Raw genomic sequence first — 25,815 nt, 5'->3', positions numbered from 1 at the left:
ACATGTGGGAAATGACCTTATTGTAATATTGCCCAAAATGATACTTTTTTTTTTTGCTGGGATTTTATTTGTAAACTTTGATTTCTTCCCACTGAGAGAGATGGGATATTTTCAAACATCTTCTCTTGGGATGTGGCTGATTTATAGCAATAGGTAATGTGCAAACACTCTGTATTGTTATAAAAATTCCCTATAAAAAGTTAAATTATTACCCTTTTAATTCCATAGCTTGTATAGCAAATGTAAACACTAGACAAATTCAAGCAATGAGCATAAACCTTCTAATTCAGCTTTCTCTTACTATACATCATTTACTTTTGACGACATAATCCATGTTACATTTTAAAGGTAAAGTGCTCAAATACATTATTAACCTGAATACTGCTGTCATCTTGAATAAGCCTTTAGTCTGAGGCTTGACGAGCATGGTACTGAACAGGAATCTTCATGTTAGTGGCATTAGGCATGAGCAACAGAGGCTTTTTTCTTTCCTTTCTTTTTGCTTTTTTTAGCATTAACTCTCATTATACCTGGTGATCCTCAAGCAAGAACAAATCCCTCAGGTGAGAAGGCATCAGAGAGAAAAACCCAGAAATCCATGTCAAGTTTATTTCACTTTATAACTCTCTGTTCAGATGGCACAGTATACAAGCCAGGGTGTAAAATTGTAAGAGGGAACTGCTGATGTTTTTAGAGGAGAGAGAGGAGGCAGCTATTTATTTTCATTGACGTACTCTTTGGGGAGGTTGTCTTGGATAATAAGAGCCTTTGGAGTGCAATGACGCCATCAGACCAACTCAATGGAAGAGGAAAAGAAAATGAAGCCAAGACAAGAAAGGAGGAAAAGAGAGAAGAGGAGAGGAGCGAAGAAAAGAAAAGAAATTCAGGGGAATAAGAAGGAATCCCAGTTTTGCTCCATGGAGGAAAGCAAAGCATTTCAGTGGTTTTGTTTTACTTTACAACCCCCGTCCCAGCCACTCCCACCCTACAACCCTGCCACCAGCATTGGGGCAATGAACTGAGAAAACACAGCTTGCTTAGAAACTGTGTTTTTATTTTCCTTAAGAAATTTTAAGTCTCTGTCAGTTGAGTAGATTAAGAACGCTGGAGCTCGTGTATACAGAGAAATCCAACGAGGAATTCCACTTGACAAGCTTGGCTCAGTAAATTCTATGAAATAAGAGAACTTCATGTCAGGGGATTATGGGTGATACAGCCAGGATAGATTATATGATAGACTCGGTTTTGGGTAGATAATCAACAAACCTTTTTAGAAAGGGCTGTGTGTATCTGGTCAGTATCCCCAGGAATGACATTTAAGAAGTACCTGGTTGCATGTTCACCACTGAGCTTTTCTAATTTATACCTGCCAAGTTGATTTCCTTAAAATCATAAAGCGTAAATCCCTCGAGTCAGAACCCTGGTCAATTTACTCTAGTTTAGAATTGTCCTAATCATCTGCTGAAATCCTAGGTGGGCAGGATTAGAGGCTTGGCTCGATCTCCTTCCAGGGCAAAAGTCTTCAAGAAGTGCTTCATGAAACCCAAGTTCTGTGAAAAGTTAATAGGTGTCTCGTAAAGAGAGGTCATGTGTTTAACTTATCTTGGAAGGAGTTGGGTTAAACAATGACAAGCAAGGGTTTTACTGTGGGACTTCTCAGAAACTTTCACAAGTATTCCTATTTTCTCAGCTGGGGATAGACGATGGAGAATTTTTTAAGTGAGTTTTTTTTTTTATTTTCTTTCATGAAGCATCACGTTGTCCACAGGTTAACTGGAGAGCACCATTTCAGGTGGCTCCACGCTGGTGTTGCTCCTTTCGTACTTCACCAAGGAAATCTGCAAGAAATTCACAAATCTTGTCAATGTTCTAGACGAGTGCAGTCTGATAGAACTTTCTGCCATGCTGAAAATATTCTGGGTTGTCCAATATGGTAGCCATAGTTATGGAATGCTTGAATGTTGTCAGTATGGCTAAGAAATTAATTCTTAATTTTTCTTAGTAAATAAATACATTTAATTTTACTTATTTAAAAATTTTATTGGAGTACAGTTGATTTACAATATTGTGTTAGTTTTAGGTGTACGGCAGAGTGAATCAGTTATACATATACATATATCCACTCTTTCTTAGATTATTTCCCAGATAGGCCGTTACAGAGTAATGAGTAGAGTTCCCTGTGCTGGGCAGTAGGTCCTTATTAGTTATCCATTCCCTTGTAGCTCAGCTGGTGAAGAATCTGCCTGCAATGTGGAAGACCTGGGTTCGATCCCCGGTTCAGGAAGGAAATGGCAGCTCACTCCCAAACTCTTGCCTAGAGAATTCCATGGACAGAGGAGCCCAGGACAGGCTGCAGTCCATGGAATCGAAAAGAGTTGGACACGACTGTGCGACTTCCAACTTTATATATAGTAGTTTGTATATATCAATCCCAGTCTCCCAGTTTATCATTCCCCTTACATGTTGGTAACCATAAATTTGTTTTCTACATCTGTGATTCTACTTCTGTTTTATAAATAAGTTCATTTGTACCCTCTTTTTTTAGATTCTACTTGTAAAATATATTGACTTTTATTAATTTAAATTCAAACAGCAGCATGTGTCTGACGGCTACTGGACTGGACAGAAAGTCCAGAGTATGACACATGCCAGCCAGAGGGGGCTTAGCAAGACATGCAGGTTTCCATGGGGCCCTGAACCTTGCAGTGGTCAGTGATCTGCCGGGCTGGGAAGTGGACTTTTTGCTGACACAGGCATGGAAATCCAGACTTTTTCAAGCATAGAGTTATTTTTCCTGATCAACATTGCTCTAAGTTATCTTTTTCTTCTTCTTTTTTTTTTAAAACAGCAATTCCCAACAGGGACATTTGTTCCTGCCTGCTTTCCTTCCCCTTCTTTTCCAGATGTTTTGATGCACAAATTACAGGGAGTAACGGATCTTTCAACCTTCTCTGAAATCTTGAGCCAGGGATGGTCAGCATCTATCTCATCTTTTACGTACTCTATCCAAGATGAATGTGCTTCTGTGGCTAAGCTCCACGTGTTCCCCACATACCTAGCCCATTCATCGGAGAAGCCTGTTTCTACACTTTTGTACCCCCTTCTGTCCCTGAGGCTTCCTCCTGCTTGGCCACGACTTTTTTCCTGTTTGAGCCTGGGATCACAGTGCATCTGCCGGTTGGCACCAGATTAAGCTGTTACTTGCAGTCAAATGAAAGGAAAACTTGAACACTTCGGGGAACTTTTCCCAGTAAAGAGGACAACACTTCTGTTCCATTTATAAGGAGAAAAAAGGGAGTTAGGGCGGTGTTCCACTTTGGTTCCAAGCCCTGTAAATGCGGAAGGTATAAGGAAGATGATTTTCAGAGAGAATATTTTTCCTTCTCAGCTCAGGCTGTGGTCAAACAGCTTAGAAGCTTCACAACTGTTCTTTCTCTTGTTGGCTGATCGGGTTCCAGAACATTGCAAAAGATTTATTTACAATCACCCAAAGAGCCAGAATAGCTTCACCTTCATCTAGGAAATAATAGCTGTTTTGTGCTATTTCTTTCAACAACAGTGATTCATTATGTAGCGCGAGACCTTCCCTGATACTTGTAACTGTCAGGCAGATTTCCTATGGCTTGTTCACACACAATAGACCTATTTTGTCAAATTGAACCTGGAGATGTATAATTATCTGCATGTGTAGATACGAGTGAACTGGCTTATACATATATAAGAATGCAGATGTTTTTATCAACACATGTTTCTACAATGACGTCATTCTAAACTGTTTCTCCTGGCCGTTGTCAGAGCACTCACCTGAGGACCCTTCCCCTGGTCATCTGCACATGACAGACAGACAGAGCTCGAAGGGACTGATGGCTTCTAGTTGAAATGCACATGTTTATTCCTCTTCAGGGCATCGAAGTGAGTTGCACTGTTCTGTGGCTAAAGGAGAGAGACAATCTAGAGTTTCCAAATTTCTGATATGGAGGCTAACTAAAGGAAATGTTTTCCATACAACTGTTACTGTGAAGGTGTTAATAAAGATACCTAGAGGTTTATCAGGGCTTCCCTGGTGGCTCAGTCGGCAAAGAATCCACCTGCAATGCAGGAGACCTGGGCTTGATGCCTGGAAGGAAGACCTCCTGGAGAAGGAAATGGCAACCCACTCCAATATCTTTGCCTGGGAAATCTCATTGACAGAGGAGCCTGTTAGGTTGTTCAATTGTGAGAGTTTATTCCACATTCTCATTTGTATGTCTCTTTCTTTTCTCTTCTAGATCCACATCTGAATCCCATGAAATGCAGGAAGTGGGAGGGGTCAATCACCCTCCTCATGCATAGGGTTTTATAGATTTCTCTTAACTCATTACACGGGTAAGCCTTGGACTCAGTATTTTTAGCCAAATTTTATTTTATAATTTGTTTCACTTAATGTAAAAAGCAATAAAAGCACCATCTTGATACTTCATCTTCTTTTGAGCAAAAGCAGGAAAACGCATATGATATGAAATAACAATGTAAGGCACCAATTTCCTAATCATCATTGTAAAGAAATGTTCTTCAAAGTTTAAGAAAAATGATCTTTTGGAAACAGACCAACAAATCTGTCTTTAAGCAAAAGCCTATCAGAAATTTCCAAATCAATTTTAAACCACTTGCTTTATACCAGTTTGGTTTAAACTTTATATAGTGCTCAGGGCTTCCCTGGTGACTCAGCTGGTAAAAAAATCCACCTGCAAAGAGGGAGACCTGGGTTCAATCCCTGGGTTGGGAAGATCCACGGGAGAAGGGAACGGCTACCCATTTCAGTATTCTGGCCTGGAGAATTCCATGGACTGTATGTATAGTTCATGGGGTTGCAAAGAGTTGGACATGACTGAGTGACTTTCGCTTTCACTTATATAGTGCTCAAGGCTAACAACCAAATTTTGAATGGCTTATAGATTCCCAACTGTGCTTAAAACCTATTAAAAACATTCAGGAAATGGGAAAGCTAGCTTGCAAGACATTCTGTGGCCTGGATAACAAGACATTCTGAGTTGAAGGCAGTGATTTGTCTAAAATAATTATCTAAATATTACTCAGCCATTAAAAAGAATTCATTTGAATCCGTTCTAATGAGATGGATGAAACTGGAGCCCATTATACAGTGAAGTAAGCCAGAAAGATAAAGACCAATACAGTATACTAATGCATATATATGGAATTTAGAAAGATGGTAACGATAACCCTCTATGCAAAACAGAAAAAGAGACACAGATGTACAGAACAGACTTTTGGACTCTGTGGGAGAAGGCGAGGGTGGGATGTTTCGAGAGAACAGCATCGAAACATGTATATTATCTAGGGTGAAACAGATCACCAGCCCAGGTTGGATGCATGAGACAAGTGTTTGGGCCTGGTGCACTGGGAAGACCCAGAGGAATCGGGTGGAGAGGGAGGTGGGAGGAGGGATCGGGATGGGGAATACATGTAACTCCATGGCTGATTCATGTCAATGTATGACAAAAACCACTACAATATTGTAAAGTAATTAGCCTCCAACTGATAAAAATAAATGAAGAAAAAAAATTAAAAAAATAAAAATAAAACCAAATAAATAAATGAGGTCAGGTATAAATGAAAAGTCAGAGCCAGTATAGATGCAACACATAAATATGAACCAGATAATTTCTTTTCATAAATTTGAAACACAAGATTAGTCTAGACCTATGTTTTTAAAAAATCAGCTTTAACTATAAAAATCATCTTTCCCTATTCTCTTCCTGCTTGAATGTCATCTACTACTTAGGCTTCCATCAGTAAGAAGGACATATATCATTTTCAAGATCTTTGGATTTTTGCTTGTATTCATTCACCAATTTGTTCAAGCTGATGGACTAAAGTGAATGTAGTAACCCAGAAGCATGTACAATAAAATACCTCAAGGTTTAGCTTGATTGGAAACTTGGTGAGTCAAGTGTGTAACACACAGTCAAAAGAATTAATGCAATCACAAGTTGCATCAAAGACGGTGTCCGGAAGAAAAGTACGTAAAATTCTCTGCACAGATTAGGTCAGACCTGGAAAATTGAGCTTATTTCTGGGTGACACAGTTTCAAAAGGATGCTGACAGACTGATTATACTCAAACAGAATAACCAGAATTTTGAGAGACGTGACCATCATGACATATGCAAACTTAGGTATTATCATGCACCAAAGAAATGATTCAGGGTTGGGGATTTGTGTTTCTCTGACTGGGCAAGTGTCTTCAAATATTTTAAAGGCTTATGTATATAAAAATGTCATTCTTACAGAGGGTAGAACTAGTACCAAATATGATGACCGCCAGAGAGTCAAATTTCCTTGGACCATGAGAACTTTCTAACTATACTTTTTAACAGCATGTGGAACAAGGTGCAATGAACTGCCATTTTCCTTGAGGAATTATCGGGGAAACTGTCCACAAATCCCCTATGAATTGAAATTACAAATGAGTCGTTGGATGCAGCAAGCAATTGGTTTAGCTGTCTGGAGAGGTTCTTCCTGTCTTACCTTCTTTGAAATAATCGCTGAGTATCTGCTGTATTTTTTTCTTTTAAAGAAATTACTTTAGCAAACTGGTTCAAGAAGGGTGAGAAAATACATTTGTCAATGGTTCTTGTGGCTGACATTGTGAACTCAGAGTATTCCAAGACCTCTGAAAGTTCAGTGACAAAAATCAGAGATGTGTTTGCTTAAGCAAACAGAGAGAAATTGTGCAAAGAAAATACACTTCATTTATTCCCACATTCACGGTGCAGAGGAAGAAATAAATGGGAAGAAGGAGGAGAGACACTGGAAAGTCCTGTATCCGTCACTTTCCCTTTAGATGAGCAGTGGGTCATCACCAATACTCTGGGGACTTACCGATAGTTGGGGAAATGTGTATCAGTTTGCAAGGATCCTTTAAGCTCTGCTTACTGGATTTCCACCATAGCTTTCACTATAGCCTGGGTCAGAAGCAGTCCAATAAAGGCAGTTGCCTTCTTTCAGCTGACTTTGAGGCCCTGAGTCCTGTTCTGTTGTCCCCTTTTGTCCGTGTTCATGCCTGCTGCAGCAGGAATATCATCCATAGCTCCCTGTCTGAGTCAGGGCTTTACCGAGTTCAAGGCTGCTGTGTTTCCAGAGCCATGAGTCTTGTACATACCTGCTTTCTTGACTGGGCACTTGCTCATTCACTGCATGGCTCCCTTCGCTTCTTAAAATAGCTTTGTTGGGTATAATTCATATACAAAAACCAGCAGAGACTTAAGGAATGCAATTTGATGAGGTGCCGGCTTTTTCATCCTCCACTCTCTGTCAGCCTTGGGACATGGGTTTTTTCTAGTTTGGGGAAGTTTAACTTTTATTAATAACTTTGAATTCTTCAACTTCCTTCTCCCCATATTCAGTCTATCCATCTTTGGCTGTACCCTAGCTTCCCTAATCCACTGTTGTTCTCGGCATGGTTGTAGCTCTTCCTGGAGACTATCAGATGTCCTAGGTTTTGTTTTGTTTTATTTTTTTTTTTTAAGTGAACAGCATCTCAACCAAATGTACTGTAATTTCTGAATACCTAGAAGAGTTAAGGCTCATCTCTGATGACAACTTACAGTGAAGGTGCGGTTGAGGGCTTCAGGAAAACGCACACTGGTTTATTCAACAAGTGTTTCATGAATGGACAGCATGCTAAGCTCTATGTTGTCTGAACACTAAGTCACTTCAGTCGTGTCTGACTCTTTGCAAGCCTATGGATTGTAGCCCACTGGGCTCCTCTGTCCATGGGTTTCTGCAGGCAAGACAACTAGAGTGGATTGTCTAGGGGATCTTCCCAACCCAGAGACTGAACTCCTGTCTCTTACTGTATTAGCAGTCGGGTTCTTCACCACTAGAACCACTTGGGAAGCTCTATGTTAGTTACTAAGAATAGCACGTTGGATGAGGAGAGTTCTCTCTTCCTAAGTAACATCTCATATTGGGCTCACAATAGCATGTAAGTCCTTCATTTCTCTCCACCCAATTTACTAAAATTCTTGGGATATTGTATTGCTTTAGCTCTACTTACACTAAACTACCCTCATTTTTCTTTTTCCTTTTATACAGATCTGAGAACTCTGCCATTTTGTTTCACAATTTTAAGAATGCCTCCATTCTGACCTTCCAAGTCACTCCTAAAAATGCATTTGGAGGTTAGGAAAAACATCTTAAACTCGGATTTAAATATGGGGGTGGGCGGGTGGTAAATCACACACAAAAAGCATTTAACAAAGCAATTTATCACTTAATTTTTGAAGACATATATGTTTCAAGTGAATTTAATTTGCATATTTCTGACTCATTTCCATTCCATTATCATAAGCTCTTTTTAAAGAGTTGCTACATTTTTGCATTTTCAAAGGATGCATTTGTGTCATCTATGACTTCCTAACCTCTGCTTTCTGGAATTTGACTATCATAAAATTCTTCTTTTGTCAAATCTCTGTGCCCCTTAGCTGAGATGGAACATTCAGCCATATTCTGGAACTGTAAGGAAGGGGAGAATGTCAAATTCAACTGGGTTTCCCATCTGTATGAAAAGCCACACTATTGCCTTTGACCTTTGGTTCTAGGGTTTTCATTAAAATTCTTGCATCATTTCAGCACCATCTCTGAGTACTTCACATTTACTGAGTTGTGAAAATAAAAACTATCCTCAACACTTGGTTGGTTAGGATATAATGGGTTGTCTAGTGGCGACACTGAGGTATTCCTTCTACATCATTTTATAACATGTCTATTGATTCATCTCAGCATCATGCTCTTACTAATAAACACGATTGCTGACTTGGGTCTCGGAAGGAGTCTGTCAAAACTCATGTCCCATTGTACTTTACATAAACAATGTCCATGTTGAAATAATGAAGTGTCATAAGCTACATTTAATTCCAAGACAGCATTTTAAAACAATTGGACTCAGGTTTTTTTGAGCAAGGATACCATGTTGTATGAAATTACCCCAGTGCCTGGCACAAAGAAAGTGAGTCAATAGACAAATTCTACTAAACTTTAACTTCATTGAATGTTTACTGTGTGTTAGGTATTTTCCTATTTCCTAAGCTCTGAACATGTACTATCTCATTTAATGCTTCCCAAACCTCCACAGTACAATTATTATCTTCAGGTTGCCAAGGGAAAAACCCAAGCAGCGGGAATGCTGCTTAAGTAACACACACACACACAACAAATTATGTACATATATGAATGACACACATTTAAACAGGAGTCAACTTTGAGTTCCAGGAAAAATAGTGACCAGATCAAGAACTTGTGAACTGCATTTCTTATCTTTTTTTTTCCTTTTTTCATTTATTTTTATTAGTTGGAGGCTAATTACTTTACAATATTGTAGTGGTTTTTGTCATACATTGACATGAATCAGCCATGGAGTTACATGTATTCCCCATCCCGATCCCCCCTCCCACCTCCCTCTCCACCCCATCCCTCTGGGTCTTCCCAGTGCACCAGGCCCGAGCACTTGTCTCATGCATCCAACCTGGGCTGGTGATCTGTTTCACCCTAGATAATATACATGTTTCGATGCTGTTCTCTCAAAATATCCTACCCTCGTTCTTATCTTTTTAACAACAAATACCCTTAAGTAAATGAGCTTACTGCTTCCATGCATTGGTCTTCAGCAGGAAACTAAGTGTTGAACTAGACAGAAAAATCTTTTGGCCCATAACCTTCCTTGACTATTGGTTCCATGAAAGAGTGCACAGCTGAAGGTGTCTGAAGGCGCACAGGCCTCTGGGTTGGGTGCTGAGCCATGACTGAGAACAGATCACAAAGCTGGGGTCTGTTCGTCCTGTTGGTCTTAATGCTGGGTATGGCTTGTCAGCTGCTGCTTATTTTCCTTACTCAATCTTTTCTTATCAGAAGCAGAAGGCATAAAGGATGCCATCTGGGATTGCTTGTTTAGATACAGCATGGTGTTAACAAGTTTTTCTCTCTCCTCACTCTTTCTTGTTTATTGCTGGTTGCAAGGAGCAGGGATACACATGTCCAAATGCAGCCATTGCCCAGGCTCTGTTCTTCATCATGAATTTGGGGGCTGGAGGGTGGGAGGCACAGACTGTGAGTAAGTGGGAAGGAAGGCAAGTAGCTTGGGGGCAGGAGTGGACACTAGGTTCTGATGCACCTAGAAGAGCTCTGAGATTAGGTCGTCTTAAACCATGAAAGAAAAGGCATGAGGTTTTATTGACACTTCTCTGGGAGTCACGATAAGAGATTGCATATTCCCAGGAAGTTGGAAATTGACAAAAAACATGGCACTTTTTAACCCTGTTAAGAAATTCTGTGTTTACAACTTAGTACTGTTTTAAGAACCTGGGTTTTCAAGTCACACAGGATTTGAAGCCAAGTTCCTCCACATGTTTACTAGTAGTGGATGCTGCGATGGCCACATCGAGATTCCATTTGCACCCACAGCACCTGCTATGACTATTGGCTGCCAACTGAGGTCACAAACACCCCGCACTTCGGAGAAATGCCTTGGGCAAAAACGTGAAGACCTCCTGAGAGCCAGTGGCTGGCTCTGACATGGAGACCTCTTCTTGTCTCAAGGTGGGGTCAGCTCCAGAGTGTGCCTTGTGGTTCGGAGCTCCACAGTGGACTCTGAGATTCCAGTCTTCCCCTAAATAAGTGACTACTTCTGGCTCTGCTTCTGGGGGAACTGACTTGTGACATCATGTGAAATTGGGAAATAACAGCCTCTCTGTTTCTGGGCTCTCCTCTGCTAAAACGAGACTGCTACTCTCTCTGACCTTATCACTTTGTGGTAGATATGAAAGGTTCCTGAAGCACATAGCATAATACCTGGCATATAGTGTAGCTCTATTAGATGGCTAGACTAGACTATTTGTTAGCTTATTTGCCATGTGGATTGGGGATTCTGATAACATGATGCTTTCTCAAACATTTGGAAGCACCAGAAAGAAGATTCACCTCCCCTGCTATGGAATGAGCATGTGTGTGTGTGTGTGTGTGTGTGTGTGTGTGTGTGTGTGTGTGTGCACGCTAAGTTGCTTCAGTTGTGTCTGCCTCTTTATGACCTGATTGACTATAGCCCGCCAGGCTCCCCTATTCATGGGCTTCTCCAGGTGAGAATACTGGAGTGGGTTGCCGTTCCCTCCTCCAGGGGATCTTCCCTACTCAGGGATGGAACCCGAGTCTCTTATGTCTCCAGCATTGGTTGGAGAGTTCTTTACCACTAGCGTCACCTGGAAGCCCAGTTCAGATTTAAACAAACACAGGAGCAGTCTACACCAATCACAGGAAAGACCTCGAGGTCCCAGTGGCCAGTCTCACGCTGCAAAGTGACATGTCGGTGGGTTGTGACGCACTGCGTGCCTACTGGCTGTTGGCAATCATCTGTATTTGTGCAACAGAACACTGCTCTCCTCAGACACTGGGGGAAAAGTATATGTATATATATATACGTCTCCATACTGCTCTTGTCTAAATTAAGACACGTAAAAGCCAGTTCCTGTAAGCCAGCAGGCAAAACCAACAGCAGCGCCGGCTGTGAAAAGAGCAGATTTCCCAGACACGGCGCCTCCTGGGACGTCTCCCCCGTGGTGCTCACGGGCCTTTTCCAAGCTGAACTTGGGAAACCGCACGCACCTTGGAGCAGATGTTCATTCAGAACGCAGTGAAGTGAGTGCAGGTAAAGACATAAAGTGTTCATAGATATCCTTCTGAGAGATAGTGAAGGGCAGGGGGCGCCTGGCATCTGTAGTCCACGGGGTCGCAGAGTCTGACGCGACTTAGACACTGAACAACAACAAGAGCAGTTGAGGAACCACCACCTAGGAAACAGCACTGCCATTCAAGAGACCTAGGAAGAGCAATTCTGAGGCTGATGGCAAAACTGCCTCCGCACATTGTGGTCTTGACAAATCCTACCTGCTCTTTACCATCTGCTGTGGATATCTTACCTGGGGTTCTCACCTTGTGGGCAAGAGAATTTCCGATGTGCTTATATCCCCCAAGTGTGAGTTTCCATCTCCCAGGGGATTTCACTGATCTATAAAAACTTTCTGTGGACATTTAGACTATCAGTGACCTAAGGACTGGCGAGCTGATGATTGCCTGGCTTCTTACCATAGTGCTTAGCACACAGTATGGACTCAACTGACACGTGGCTTGAATTGATTTACCGATCTATTTACAGTTTCTGGAGGAATTAGCCCAGACAGATGTTATAATCAGCTCAAATCAATCCATTTTGCTTTTTAACTCTGTCTCATCTTCAGTAGGGAGACAGTGAAGGACAGGGAAGCTTGGCATGCTGCAGTCCATGAAGTCACAAAGAGTCAGACATGACTGAGCAACTGAAGAACAACATCTTCAGCACAGCCAGTTTTGCCATGCTGGCTTTGAAGAGAGTCTGTCATCCTGTCGTAGGGCTGACATAACAGATGACCACCAACTGGCTGGTTTGAAACAATCGAAATGTGTTCTCTCACTGTTCCGGTGGCCAGAAGTCTGAAGTCAAGGTGTCAGCAGGGCTGGTTTCTTCTGGAACCCCTGAGAAGTCTGTTCCTGCCTCTTTCTTAGTTTCTAGAAGCTACTGGCACTCTTTGGCCTATAGTTTTATAAATCCAGTCTCTGCTTCGGTCTTCGCATGGCCTACCCCTCTGTGCATCTTCTTCCTCTTTTTTTTTCTCTCACAGGGACACCTGTTCTTGGATTTGGGGCCTTTTCTAACACATGATGAGCTCATCTCACTATCCTTCACAATTATATCTGCAAAGATGTGTCTTCATAGATGTTCATCCTCACAAATTGTGCATGACTCTCTTGAAGGGCTGCCATTCAATCCAGTACCGGGACCTAAAATTTGCAAGGTAATTACTAGGAGTGGCAGTTGCTTACTAAACCACACATGAGATATCCAGCATCAGGCGAGGACTCCTATGGGATCAAATGGCACTTGGAATAAATGAGTCACAAAAAACTGAATATATTTTGCACTTTAGCCAATTGATCCTCCCCTTCTCACCTGGGGCTATAACCAATCTTGCTTGTCAGCCAGATCATTCAGCTTCTAATCCTCATTTTTGTTCCTTCTCAAGGCTTTCTTATTTCAAGTGGCAAGATGGAAGGCACTGGGGAAGATATCACTGGGTGCTTTCTTTTACTCTTTGATTTAGAGGAATTCCTAATTCTACCAATTCTATGCTCCTCCCTCATACCATTCTCTGATAGTCTTCCTTTCCTTATCATATTCTTCCTTTCATACCATTTTACTTTTGGGATTAAGCAGAAATGACGCCTCCCTCCACCTCTAACTTGCTCTCTTGTAATCTTAGTTTTCTTTAAGTGCTAATCAGAAGACCTGTGAAAGAGATATTAAACATGGAAACAGAATTTCAAAAGAGAGCCCCTAAAAAAAAGAAAATATTCTCTTCTTTTCTTAGCATGAATATTCTCTTTTCCTTTTCTAAGCATATCTCCTTTTCTTAGCATATATTCTCCTCTCCTTTTCTCAGTATATCAGGTACATATATACTCCACAATAAAAATAAGGTATCTGAGAAATTCCATCAAGTTTGAGGATCCAGTTTTCAAAAGCTTATATAAGTGAATTGGATCTGAGAGGAAAATTATTCTTCTTAAATCAAACCTACCTGTTTATCCAGTTGGCATGGACTGGAAAACAAATAAATTAAAAAAAAAACCCAAACAGTACATCAAAGCCTTAGACCTGGTTCGAATCTCTTTCTTTGCTATCAATTTGACGTGTTCCATGAGGGCTGAACAGACTAGAAGAAAAATCGCTGGGGAAATTCTAGAGACTAAGTTTCTTTCCCAGAGGATTGCTGTCACCACTTGCTCAAGGTTTTATCACCTTAGAAACTCTGCCAGGATCAGACACACCCAGGCCTGAGCTGATGGGCTGTATGCTCCTTCTTCCTTGTCATGAGCAAACTTGATCATTCTAGTGTCTTAACCCTAAGCTTCTTTCTCACTCACAATCTCAAGTCTGGTAGATAAAAGACATAGACTTGATTTTCTTCTCTGTGCAACCAGACTGATCATTGCATCATCTTAGAAACACCTTCTTCATATGGGATGTCAAGGAGACAGGACCTTGGTCTTTGCTTTAAAATGCTGATTGAATCAAATCTTGTTCCTCTCTCTCCACGATGTCCCCTCTCTAGCACTTTTCCCAAGACTGCCTTTGTTTTCTCAGCCAATTTGCATTTTGCATCTTATGGTCTATATACACTTAAAAATTTCTACCTTTGAACTGAGCAATGTCCCCTAGCAAATGTTTCACTCGATACAACTGAGATTGCTGTTGAAAGACCTGCCTTTAGCTGAGCATCAATTTTTGCTTAACAACTGTTCGGAGCCAAAGAGAGGGACATCATAGAATATTTCAAAAGTAAATTTCCCTCATATTGTGTTATTTTCTTGACAGTTTAGATTCAGAGTTGTTTCTGAGATGATCAGTTCAGACAGCAACCTCTCATGTTCTAAGGACACCACAGAAAAAAGAAAAAGAAAAAAAATGTTTACACAGAGTGAGCCTGTTTCTTTACATCAGTGTGTTTGATCACAAATGAAATCTGGAAGAGCGAATTCATACGTGTTTTCCTCAGGGCACCTGAGAATCAGAGGACAGAGAATTTATTTTCTTGGCTTGCCCTAATCTGGCTGCCTCCTGTTTTCCTTAGACACCAGGCCATTAAGCATCATGTAGCCCAGACAGATTTGAGACTCACAGAGATGAGGCTTCCTTTGGCCCATCCAGAAAGTTCTTTCAGAAATGCGTTTTGAGCCCTTTGACAAACTCCGGCATCATAAACTCCTGCTGCTTTTCCTCTCTTCCCTCCCCCTCGGTAATCTCTCCCCTTTCGCCCTCTCTCTTACAGCGAGTTCCCTGTTTTTAGCTGAGTCACAGCAGCTGGCTGGCACCTCCAGGGTCATACTGTACGTAACACAGAATCCTCTCTGTTGGCTACCATGGTGCTTCAAAGAGGGGCTGTGGCAGCTGCTGCAAAGCATGCTGGGTCCTCCAGCCCAGCCCTCCTTTGAAGCCCTGAAGCTGGCGGCTGGCAGGAGCCGGGGCTGCTCAGGGCTCCAGAGTGCCTGGCGAACATGGCCTCGCAGAATCCCAGGGCTCCTGCTGCTGCCGACATGCTGCTCAGAAGCAAGCCCTTAAGAAATTCAGAACAAAATCCAGGCGGACAGAGGCAGAGTCATATGGCCTCTCAAAGCCAATGGCTGCCAGGAAATAGTCTTAAACCTGCCAGAGCGTTGGCACCTGGCCTTGAGCCCTGCCAGCGGCTGAATAGTGGGATGGGAGGATTGGTCACATTCTCCTTTTCCAGTCAACTGGATTGTTCCCCGGGCTCAGAAGAGCACATATGGAAGCAGGAAGCCACCATCTATCACTTTCCCTTCCGAAAATAAATGCTGGCCCGTTTAAGTAAAAATATACCCTAACCAGGTGGAACAATACAGATTTTCATGGGAGAGAACTCAGTCTTCTGGCTTTCAGACACTTAAAACTGGATGGCTCCCCACTTTCAAAAAACCGTCTGGAAGCTGAATATTTTACAAACTATAGATCCTACAGCGCTTGGGATGATTTATTTCTTCTTTTTTCCCACTCCCTTCCACATTATTGATTCCTATTTGATTCTTGGTCTAAGAAACAGTTTTCTTTTAGAGACACTTTATAAACCAAGCATTATGCTAATGATGATGATAATAATAGCTAAGGCATTTCTTGCTCTTTTTGCAGCTTGCTGGGAAAAATTTATAGAAGATTATTAACTTTGCTTAAATATATATATATATATGCATATGTATGTATATACATATATTACACATATTCTTTGGCTTCAAGGTAAACTAAAGGAAGACCTAATTGATCCCAAATGGCCACTTTTAAATTACTAAGAAGACCACATCACATTCAAGGCATGATTTATCATGAAAGTTAAACCGATTTATACAAATGCTAAGCAAAAGAGATAAAAGATAAAAAGACAAAAATGAGATGAGGGTAGCAGCTGTTTTTTGTAGCTTTATCTAGACATTAATACAAACTTATAAAGCCAGATTACTTACTGCCATCGTATATACAGGCACAAATTAAAGCAAATATTAAAATACAAGAAATGAAGTATATCATCTCAAAATATTTACATTTTCTAGTTAAAGAGACTCGATGAAATGCAACAGACAGGCTATTTCATCTCAAAAGCCAACCTTTTTAATTAGGATGGTTTTCTTCAACTGTTAATGCCAAAGAATGCCAAAGTTAAGCAAAAGTATTACTTAGAAGATGGAAAATAGAAAAGGAAAAAGTGACATTTGAAGTGAACCCCTGAGGAGTTATTAGTAATTGCTTTTCTGAGATGTTAACACCTACAATATGCGACAGAACAGGTTCATCTCGGATTCAATGTGTTAAAATGTTTTTAATCCTGGTTAAGCCATTTTAAATAAACAAATAAATTATAATTGATTTACTAGAAGCCAGATGATTCATCAGTGCAACAGGTGTAAATATTTTAGAGAATTTGTGACCTGCCCGTACTTCTTTTAAAATTCTAAACTATTTTTATACCTTACAAAAAAATTCTATATTCCTTTTTTTTTTTTTCAATCAAAGAGAAACTGATAGTTTAGAGGCACAATTGAAATGAGAAAAATATCCCACAATTCTCCTACACAGAACAGCACCTGCTGAGAAAGAAAATGCAAAACTACATTCAAGAAAATACATAAATGTCTGCTAGATCAGCAACTGTAATATCATCTGCAATGAAAAAGATGATGGAGACAAACAAGAGTTGTTGATGGGAAGGAGATGAACAGGAATGAACTATTTGACTAGGAATTGTTTAAGCTGAGATTATGTGGTAGGTGAAAAATCAAAATGATTTGTCTAGAAATGTCAGAAAAGTAGACATCATCAAGAACTTACAGAATATTAGGTACATAGTAGTTACTCAGCTAAAGCTTTACTGTTTAAAGACAGACCTGCTTCAGACATCTGCAGAGCCTGGAACAAGAGTATAAACGGTGGCCCATTTGCCATGGATCCAAACATTTAAAAGTTTTAAGAAATAGTTAAAGTAAAATGTGCTCTATCTACATCCCTTGACAAATGTTCTTCTCAACATCCAGAAGGCCAGGTTTGAATGTAGGATTCTTGTAAACCTTGGTGACATGTCAGCCAACATGAAAAGCTAGGCAATGCCCCTGGCTCACCCATTCTCATCCTATCCACACAAATCTTCCTTCTACATCATGACAGTCATATAAACACTTGAGTCGGTAGGTCTGACATCTGAACAGCCCACAGCAAGGGAAGCCCAGGGCCAAACCAATGGCCTTGAAGTATTCATAGTACAGTGAGGTCCACTCTTTGAAAGACAGACCCAGGGAAGAAGCCCAGTCAGTGACCAGTTGGGGTAGGGTATTGTACCCAGAGAGTGGTCTAGAAGTTGGAGCAGGAGCTGGAGGAAGACCTGTCCTCTTTGCTTCCCAGTGTGGGAAGAGGTACAATTGCCGATGGCATCCAAGGCAGAAGTAGCTCTGACAGGTATAAGGGAAGTATTAAAATCATCTCAGGTAAAAACTTCCACTTACAAAATACTTAAGTCATGGAGATGGAAAAAATAAATAAAATCACCTACTCTAACTCAGACATATAATAAATATACAAAATACAGTGCATGTAAAACGTGGCTTCAGATGGGATGAATTTTGGTATTAGAGTCTGTGATTTAATTGCTATTACAGCAACTGTTTCACTGTAAGAACAACAGAAACTGATTTTGGATATCAATCTTGTATCATGAAATGTTGCTAAACTCACTAGTTCTAATAGTCGTTTTTTTTTTTTTTTTTTGCCTTATTCCTTAAGAGTCAGACATGAAAAGGGCTTCCCTGGTGGCTCAGATGGTAAAGTGTCTGCCTGCAATGCGGAAGACCCGGGTTTGATCCCTGGGTTGGGAAGATCCCCTGGAGAAGGAAATGGCAACCCATTCTGCTACTCTTGCCTGGAAAATTCCATGGACGGAGGAGCCTTGTAGGCTACAGTCCATGGGCTCACAAAGAGTCGGACACAACTGAGCATCTTCACAGACATGAAGCAACTAACATAATTAGGATGTTCTACCACGTCTTCTGAGAATAAAGATAATTTTACTTATTTTTTATTTGTCTTTAATTTTACTTATTTTTTATTTGTCTTTTGTCACTGGCTAGGACTTCTGAAACAATTTGAATAGAGATGGTAAGATTGGATATTTATGCTTTTCTTGATCTTCGGAGGAAAGCATTTCATCACTCAGTAAGATGTTAGCTGTAGGATTTTTGATTATATCTTTTATCAGGTTGATGAAATTCCTTTTTATTTTTAGTTTTCTTACAGTGTTTATTATGAATGGACACCGAATTCTACCAAAATTTTTTCTGCATCCGTTGAAATAATTATGCTTTTTTTCTTTATAGTCTGTTAATGTGGAATGATTTGAATTTTTGAATGTTTAACCAGCTTTGCATTTTTTTTTTGGAATAAACCCCATTGATGTATCATTCTTTCAAATTCAAAGACAGAGTCCTAAGTCTGTTGCTAACTCTGTCCAACTGTTCGTGATCCCATGGACTACAGCCTGCCAGGCTCCTCTGTCCATGGGATTTCCCAGGGTTGCCATTTCCTTCTCCAGGGGATGTCCCCAACCCAGGGATGGAACCCACATCTCCTGCTTTGGAGGAGAACTTTTTACCACTGAACCACCAGGGAAGCCCTATGTTACTTTTACTAAAGTCAACTTGTTAAAATGTTTTCAGTTTTTTGCATCTATGTTCATGAGGGATATTGGTTTATAGGTTTCCGTCCTTGTAATATTATTAATTTTAACAGCATAATGCTGACCTCCCAGAATGAGTTGAGAAATATTCTCTATTTCTTATTTTTTCAATGTTAGCAAGAGTTTACATAAAACTGACATTATTTATTTCTTTAATATTTGGTAGAGTTCATCCTGGAAGCCAGTTGGACCTGAAGGTTTTTTTATTTTTTGTGGGAAGATATGGGACAATAAATCAACTTATTTAGTATATATAGCTTGTGTATCTGAACAATTTGTTCATCTCAAGTTGTAAAATGTATTGACCTAAATTATTCATTATATTCTATTATCCTTCTTATACTGTAGTATTTATAATAATGTCCCCTCCTCTCATTTCTAATATTGATTATTGATGTATTCTTTAATTTTTGACCAATCTTGCCAGAACCTTATTAATCTTACTCATCGTCTCAAAGAATAGCTTTTGGTGTCATTGATTTTTTTTCTATTGGCTTCATGTTTTTAACTTCTTTGCTTTCAGATCTTTTATCATTTTTCTTTATGCCTCTGTTTCCTTTTTTCTGTTTAATTTCCTCTTTTTTCTAGTTTCTTAATATAGAGTATTAGTCATTGATTAGAACCATTTTTTCTTCTTTATTATGAGGTTTGATGCTGTAATTTCTCCTTAAGTATGATATTCTGTGAATTTTATATGTCATGTTCTCATTTTGATTTCATTCAATCCAAAATACTTTATAATTTCCCTTTTGATATCTTCTATGATCTATGGGTCAGGCTTCCTTTTACAGATTGTACTTTTAGAGTTGTATCTAAAAAGTTTTATAGCTTTGTTTTACATTAGGTTTTTGAGTTAATTTTTGTATAATATATGAAGAAGATATTGCAGTTACTTTTTCTACAAATGGATGCGTAATGATTTCAGTACTATTTATTGACAAGACTATTATTTCTGTTATAATGGCCTCTGAAATTTTGTAAAATTTCATTTGGAGTATACTTTAGTGGGTTTATTTCTGGACTTTCTATTTTGTTTCATTGACTTTTCTATCTATCCTTTTATTAATATCACATTATCTTATTGTAGATTTATAGTGTCTTGATATCAGAAAGCATGAATTCACCAATTTTTTATTCCTATTCAAGATTTTTGGGGGTTATTTTGATTCCTTTTTTCCATGTAAAATTTAAAATCTTCTTATTGATATCTCAATAAAACTTTTCTGGAATTTTGATTGGGATGGTGTTGAATAAATAAGTCAAGTTGGCATCTTAACAATATCAAGTCTTCCAATCCATAAAACAAATAAATCTCTCCACTTGTTTAGGTATTTTATAAATGTCAGAGTGATTTTTTTTGTAGTGTGCAGCCCAGAGATTCTGAACATATTCCTTTAGATTCTTATATAAGTGTTTCCATTTTTTGTACTATTTTAAATGGTATTCCTGACTCTGTAAGATCTTTCAGCATGGTTCAGCCTGGTCTTTCATGATGGTTCTTTCTTAGTGTTAGGGACTTTCTCCAGATTTCTGTAGATTTTTAAATTTTCTCTCTGTGTACCCCTCCCTTTCCCATGTACCTCTCCCTTTCTGTGTATCTTTATTTTCTTCTCTACTCTGTTGTCCCCAGTTTCACAGCTCTGTCCCTTCAACTCAGAACCTTGCAAGCTCCGTGTTGGTTTTCCCTCTCTGGATATTCTCTCTAGGCAGTAGGTGGGGCACATAGTATCCAAATAGTTTGTTTCCTTTCCTGTAGTAATTCTTCACCAGCACTGTCTACTGAGCAATGTTTGAAAAATCACTGTTTCATACATTTTCATCTCATATCCCTGTATCAGGTAGGAGGGAATAGCTAGTCCCCATTATCACTGGAAACAGACTTTTCTACTGCAGCTGTTGACATCGATTATATTTAACATACTTGTACAAAATAACCTTTCCACTCTGACTCTACTTCTGGCACATGGGACTTCATTCAGTCTTCATATATACTGAGCTACCTCCTCAAGGGCCCTTGTACATACAAGGGCCCATAGTTTTATTGTTTCCTATATTTTCTTTCATAGGTAATGCACCAATTAGTTATTATAGCTTTTCTCCCATAAAATTAAAATTTTCTAGATCTCATCAAAGCAAAATTAACAAAAGGCCAACTGTCCTATTGAATTGTAACAACACTCACTATCCAGAGACAACTAATTTAAATCTCATTGTTAACTAAACTGCTGATAGGAGAATTCTGCAACCAATTAGTGCACTTAAATTACCATTTACTCATCACAGATGCAGTAAAGCACAACTTGGCACAATCAGACAAACAGAATCTGACTCACGAGGAATATCAGATTTCCTTACTTCCATTTTGTTTTCATCTTTCTAGTTTGTTTGAAAACTCATAAAAACCATATGATGAGTTTTCAAATAAAACTAGTGGTAATTCCATGCTGACTTTTTGCCCCCTATAGTTTGAGTTTTTACTTGAGGGCTGTGATCTTCATGTCACAAACACACATCTCAAGGAAAGATTCTTGCTTTGCATCTTTTATATTACAAGGTAGATGGGGAATCTGATGGCTAATTGCTTTTCCGGTGGTGCTTCTATCACTTGCATTTTTAAGTCAGTTTAAATGTTGATGTCAAAAAAATGACTTATTTGATAAGTTGGTGTTGTGGTTGCTTGTCAATCGCTAAGCTGTATCTGACTGCAATCTATGGACTGTAGCCCACCAGGCTCCTCTGTCCATGGGATTTCTCGGGCAAGAAGACTGGAGTGGGTTGCCAGTTCCTTCTCCAGGGGATCTTCTCAAACCAGGGATCAAACCCATGTCTCCTGCATTGGCAGGTAGATTCTTTACCACTGAGCCACCAGGGAAGCTATTTGATAAGAGATGTTAATTCGATTGAAGCAGTTGTCAGAGCATACCTGGATATTTTGTGTAGTTGTAGGAGAAACACACGAATTGATTTACTTCTTCCCAATTGTTGTTATAACTCAGAGTATATCTCTAAGGTGAGCCATTACTATTTTCCCACTTAAAATAAAGACATATTTTATTATAATCATCCTCAAATACAGCAATACTCCCAAAGCTAAAAATAAAATTTGAGATCTATTGAGAGATACATATAAAAGATTTTCCTCCCCTTTGCTTTTGTTTCACTATCTGAAAAATCTAAGAAATAATTGCTACTTATCTTCCCAGCAGAAAAATTATGAGGATTGTTAAAATAATGTATGTAAATTACTTTGCTGTCAGAAGCCCTACATACCTGTGTAATATATTTCGCTGCTAAAGACTCATATTAGTAGACTTTAAATTTTATCTTAATGCTCATATAAGTAATCCCCATATACAGCTCAATATATTGGCCCTAATTTTTCTTTTTAAGGAGACAGGTGCTGCTTTAATTAATTTGAATGGACACAGATTTAAAATTTCCTCTGTAAGAAAGCACTGTTGTTGAAATGTTACTAATGTTAAACATAGTTGGAAGCTTGTTCTCATTTCCATGGGACTTCTCCCTGTTTTGAAGGTAGCACTTTTATTTTAATAATTCCAATTTCCTGATAGAAATGCAACATTCCTAGTGATGTATAATAGTAATGTAAAGTGCCTGGGTTTTGGGAGTCAAGCATTTCTGGATTCACAGGCATTAACTGTGTGACCCAGAACAAGTTCCTTTTCCCCTCTGTGAGCCTATGTCCTTTTTGTGTCAAATGGGTCATAATTCTGTAGGGTTTCCTGAGGATTAATGACCTTCACATAAAAAAACGGAGTACTAATGGCACTCCATAATGGGATATTCAATGAGTGGTCACCATCATTACTATTGTGTATTTAGTATCAATACAAACACTGCATTATGTATGCAATAGTGTGACCTGGAATTAATAATTAAGAAAAAACTTACACAGGTATACCTCACTTCAGTGTTCTTTGCTTTATTGTGCTTCGTGGATACTGTGTTTTTACGAATTTGAGGTTTGTGGAAACCCTACATTAAGTCTATCAGCACCATTTTCCCAACAGCATTTCTTTGTGTGCCTGTGTCCAATCTTGGTAACCCTCACAATACTTCAAACCATGCACCAGCCATAAAGATTAGTACTCACCGAAGGTTCAGCTGATGGTTCACATTTTTTAGCAATAAAGTACTTTCAAAGTAAGGTATGTACATTACTTTCTAGACTACACTGAATAAATAGACTACAGTAGAGTAAACATAACTTTTATATACACTGGGAAAGCAAAAAATTAGATTTTATTACCATGGTCTGGAACAGAACCCTCAGTGTGTCCAAGGTCTGACTGTACTTATAGATGGGTAGCTATATTTGGTCACCATGCAATTTAAAGGCATTGTTTTACTTAAGTCTTATTGTCATTTTATTCCCATTTTGCAGATATGGAAACTGAGGCTAAATGAATTAAGTAATTTTCTCCAGGAGGAACCAGGATTTGAATTTAGATCTGATGGATTTCTAAGTATGAGCAACAAGCCTTAATTCTGAAATTGAAGTGTTTATCTACTGCTTAAGTTTCTTTTTCAATAAATGCTACAGATGGCTATCTGTATTTTGTATTTCTTTTATTCTGTGTCTAGGGTTGTTTGTTTCTTTTTGCATTGTTTTAACAGCTATTGAGGTAAGAAAACATTTTGGAGTCTAGTTAAATAGGAAACTGTAGGATAGCTTTCAAATCTGCTTATGTGTATATGTGTTTTTTTTCTATAATTTTGAACATTTATTCATTATTATATGTTATCACTAAAGTTATAGTGAGGGGAAATGGAGTGGTTGCCTATATGCCAAAAATATTTCCCTAGGAAGTACACTGTGATTAATTTACGTAGGAAGATTTATAGAAGTAGTTGGAGAAGTGTTGGAGAAATCAGTGTTTACATGTTTATGACCACATAAATAGTTACCAACCCTTTTTACTTCTCAAAGTCTCCTCTTTAGTTTTAGGTCATATACCTGATGGCTCAGTGGGTAAAGAATCTGCCGGCAAAGCAGGAGACATAGGTTCCATCCCTGGGTCTGGAAGATTCCTTGAAGGTGGAAACAGCAACCTGCTCCAGTATTCTTGCCTGGGAAATCCCATGGACAGAAGAGCCTGGAGGCCTACAGTCCATGGGGTCACAAAGACTCAGACACAATTGAGCATGCGCAAGCAGAACTCATATTTATGATTTTTGCCTGTCACCTCTCCTTACAAAGTCATAATTTATAGTTGTCAACCACTTAACAGGTAAGAAGGCCACTGAAGCTCCACAGCCTTTCTCCTAGTTTTGTTATAAATGACTTTATTGACAAGTAGCAAGAGATATATAAAAGGATAAATACCACTTGGTATATTCTGTGAAGAGTTCATTAATTGTATTTTACATCTGTGTTCAACATTAATAAGCTTACAGACTCACAAAGGATATGAAAGAAGTCTAAGGAAGACTGCACTGTTTTAATATTACTTTAATTTTAGTGAAAGCAATTCACAAACATATTTTATAAGAAATCAATTTGTGACCATAGACTTATTACAGAGGTTGTATCCCCTGCCTTCTCTCTATTTAGTCTTGTTCTGAAACACAAAAACCATTGAACTCTTTAGGTGTTCTTTTCTGGAATATATCTCCATAGGTATTTTTTCCATAGTTTTAAGTTTATCATTTAAGTTTATCATTTCTTGATTTATAAATTTTGCTCTATTTTCCTTTCTTCTGAAAGATGGAAATTTAGATCACTTATACCACCACTTGTCTTTCTTCCCATTCTTATTATACTTGTAACAATATTTTAATTAGGCCACTAATCTGTGCTTACATGCATGTTATTGCTGTTTAGTTGCTCAGTTGTATCTGACTCTTTGTGATCCCATGGACTCTAGCTCACCAGGCTGCTCTGTCCGTGGGATTTCCCAGGCAAGAATACTGGAGTGGGCTGCCATTCCCTTCTCCAGCTTACATGCATACGACCACATAAAGACCATTTACTTCAGTCATGTAGATATTATGGTTGCAAGTCTTTTTGCACACGTTTGTTTTGCCAATAGCTTTTAATAACTTTTATTATTTTCTAAATCTATTTTTCATGATTACATGTTTAAAATATTTTTGAATGCACCATTATATAAACTAGGATTTTTTTCCCCTTTTTCCTGAATTTCTCCCTACCAGACCCAAGAGGAGAGTATTTGATCATTTCAAATTGTTAATTACTTGCTTGTAAGCTTCAGAATGATAGGGACAGTGTCCACATCAATTACCTTTATGTTCCCAAAGTCTAGGATAGTACTTGGCACATGGTGTATCATACACTCAAGACATAGTTGTGGAACGAACAGATAAACAGTGTGATCGGGCTTCCTTGGTGGCTCAGATGGTAAAGAATCTGCCTGCAATGAAAAAGACCCATGTTCGATCCCTGGGTTGTGAAGATCCCCTAGAGAAGGGAATGGCCACCCACTCCAGTATTCTTGCCTGGAGAATTCCATGAACAGAGGAGCATGGCAGGCTAAGTCCATGAGATTGCAAAGAGTTGGACATGGCTGAGCGACTAACACACTTAAATATACATATTTTTTAAAAAGAGGGATCTAAATATAACATTCATTACCACAAGCCCTTAAATGATCTCAGCATCGAACAAGGAAGCAGAAAGTATTAAGAAAGGATCCTTTCACCGTGTTTCTCTCTTCTCTGTTGTAGTCAAGAAGGTTAACAAGTTCTTTATGGGATGCTTTTGTCCCATAGACTGGATAAATCCAACTGTCTCTTAGTTTTCTATGTATCTACTCAAAATGTTAAACAAAAGTTGTTAGAAAACAACTAACACACTACCAAATAATGAATGATCTTTGAAGTTTCATGTATTCGAACCAGATGTGGCTCATACTACTGATGGCCCCTTGTCATAAGTTTGTTCATTATTTGGCAGTGTT

The 25,815-nt window shown here is 39.0% G+C and overlaps 1 long non-coding RNA gene across 3 annotated transcripts; it reads right to left on the bottom strand.

Moving 5' to 3' along the window:
• Nucleotides 1-1,057: 1,057 nt before the first annotated feature.
• On the bottom strand, nt 1,058-14,908 carry LOC110131050 (uncharacterized). Of its 3 annotated transcripts, none has more exons than XR_011491481.1 (5): nt 13,664-14,908; nt 11,969-12,866; nt 3,805-3,933; nt 1,267-1,838; nt 1,058-1,170 (listed from the first exon to the last, which is right to left on the bottom strand). It is a non-coding gene; the product is annotated as an uncharacterized lncRNA (long non-coding RNA). The 3 variants fall into 3 exon arrangements; XR_011491482.1 differs by having other exon boundaries at nt 14,765-14,908; XR_002312051.2 differs by having other exon boundaries at nt 11,969-14,908.
• Between the last annotated feature and the right edge of the window lie 10,907 nt (nt 14,909-25,815).

The sequence above is a fragment of the Odocoileus virginianus genome, chromosome 15, assembly GCF_023699985.2.
Source record: "Odocoileus virginianus isolate 20LAN1187 ecotype Illinois chromosome 15, Ovbor_1.2, whole genome shotgun sequence".
Taxonomy (NCBI): Eukaryota; Metazoa; Chordata; class Mammalia; order Artiodactyla; family Cervidae; genus Odocoileus; species Odocoileus virginianus.
This window is presented reverse-complemented; position numbering and strand designations above follow the sequence as displayed.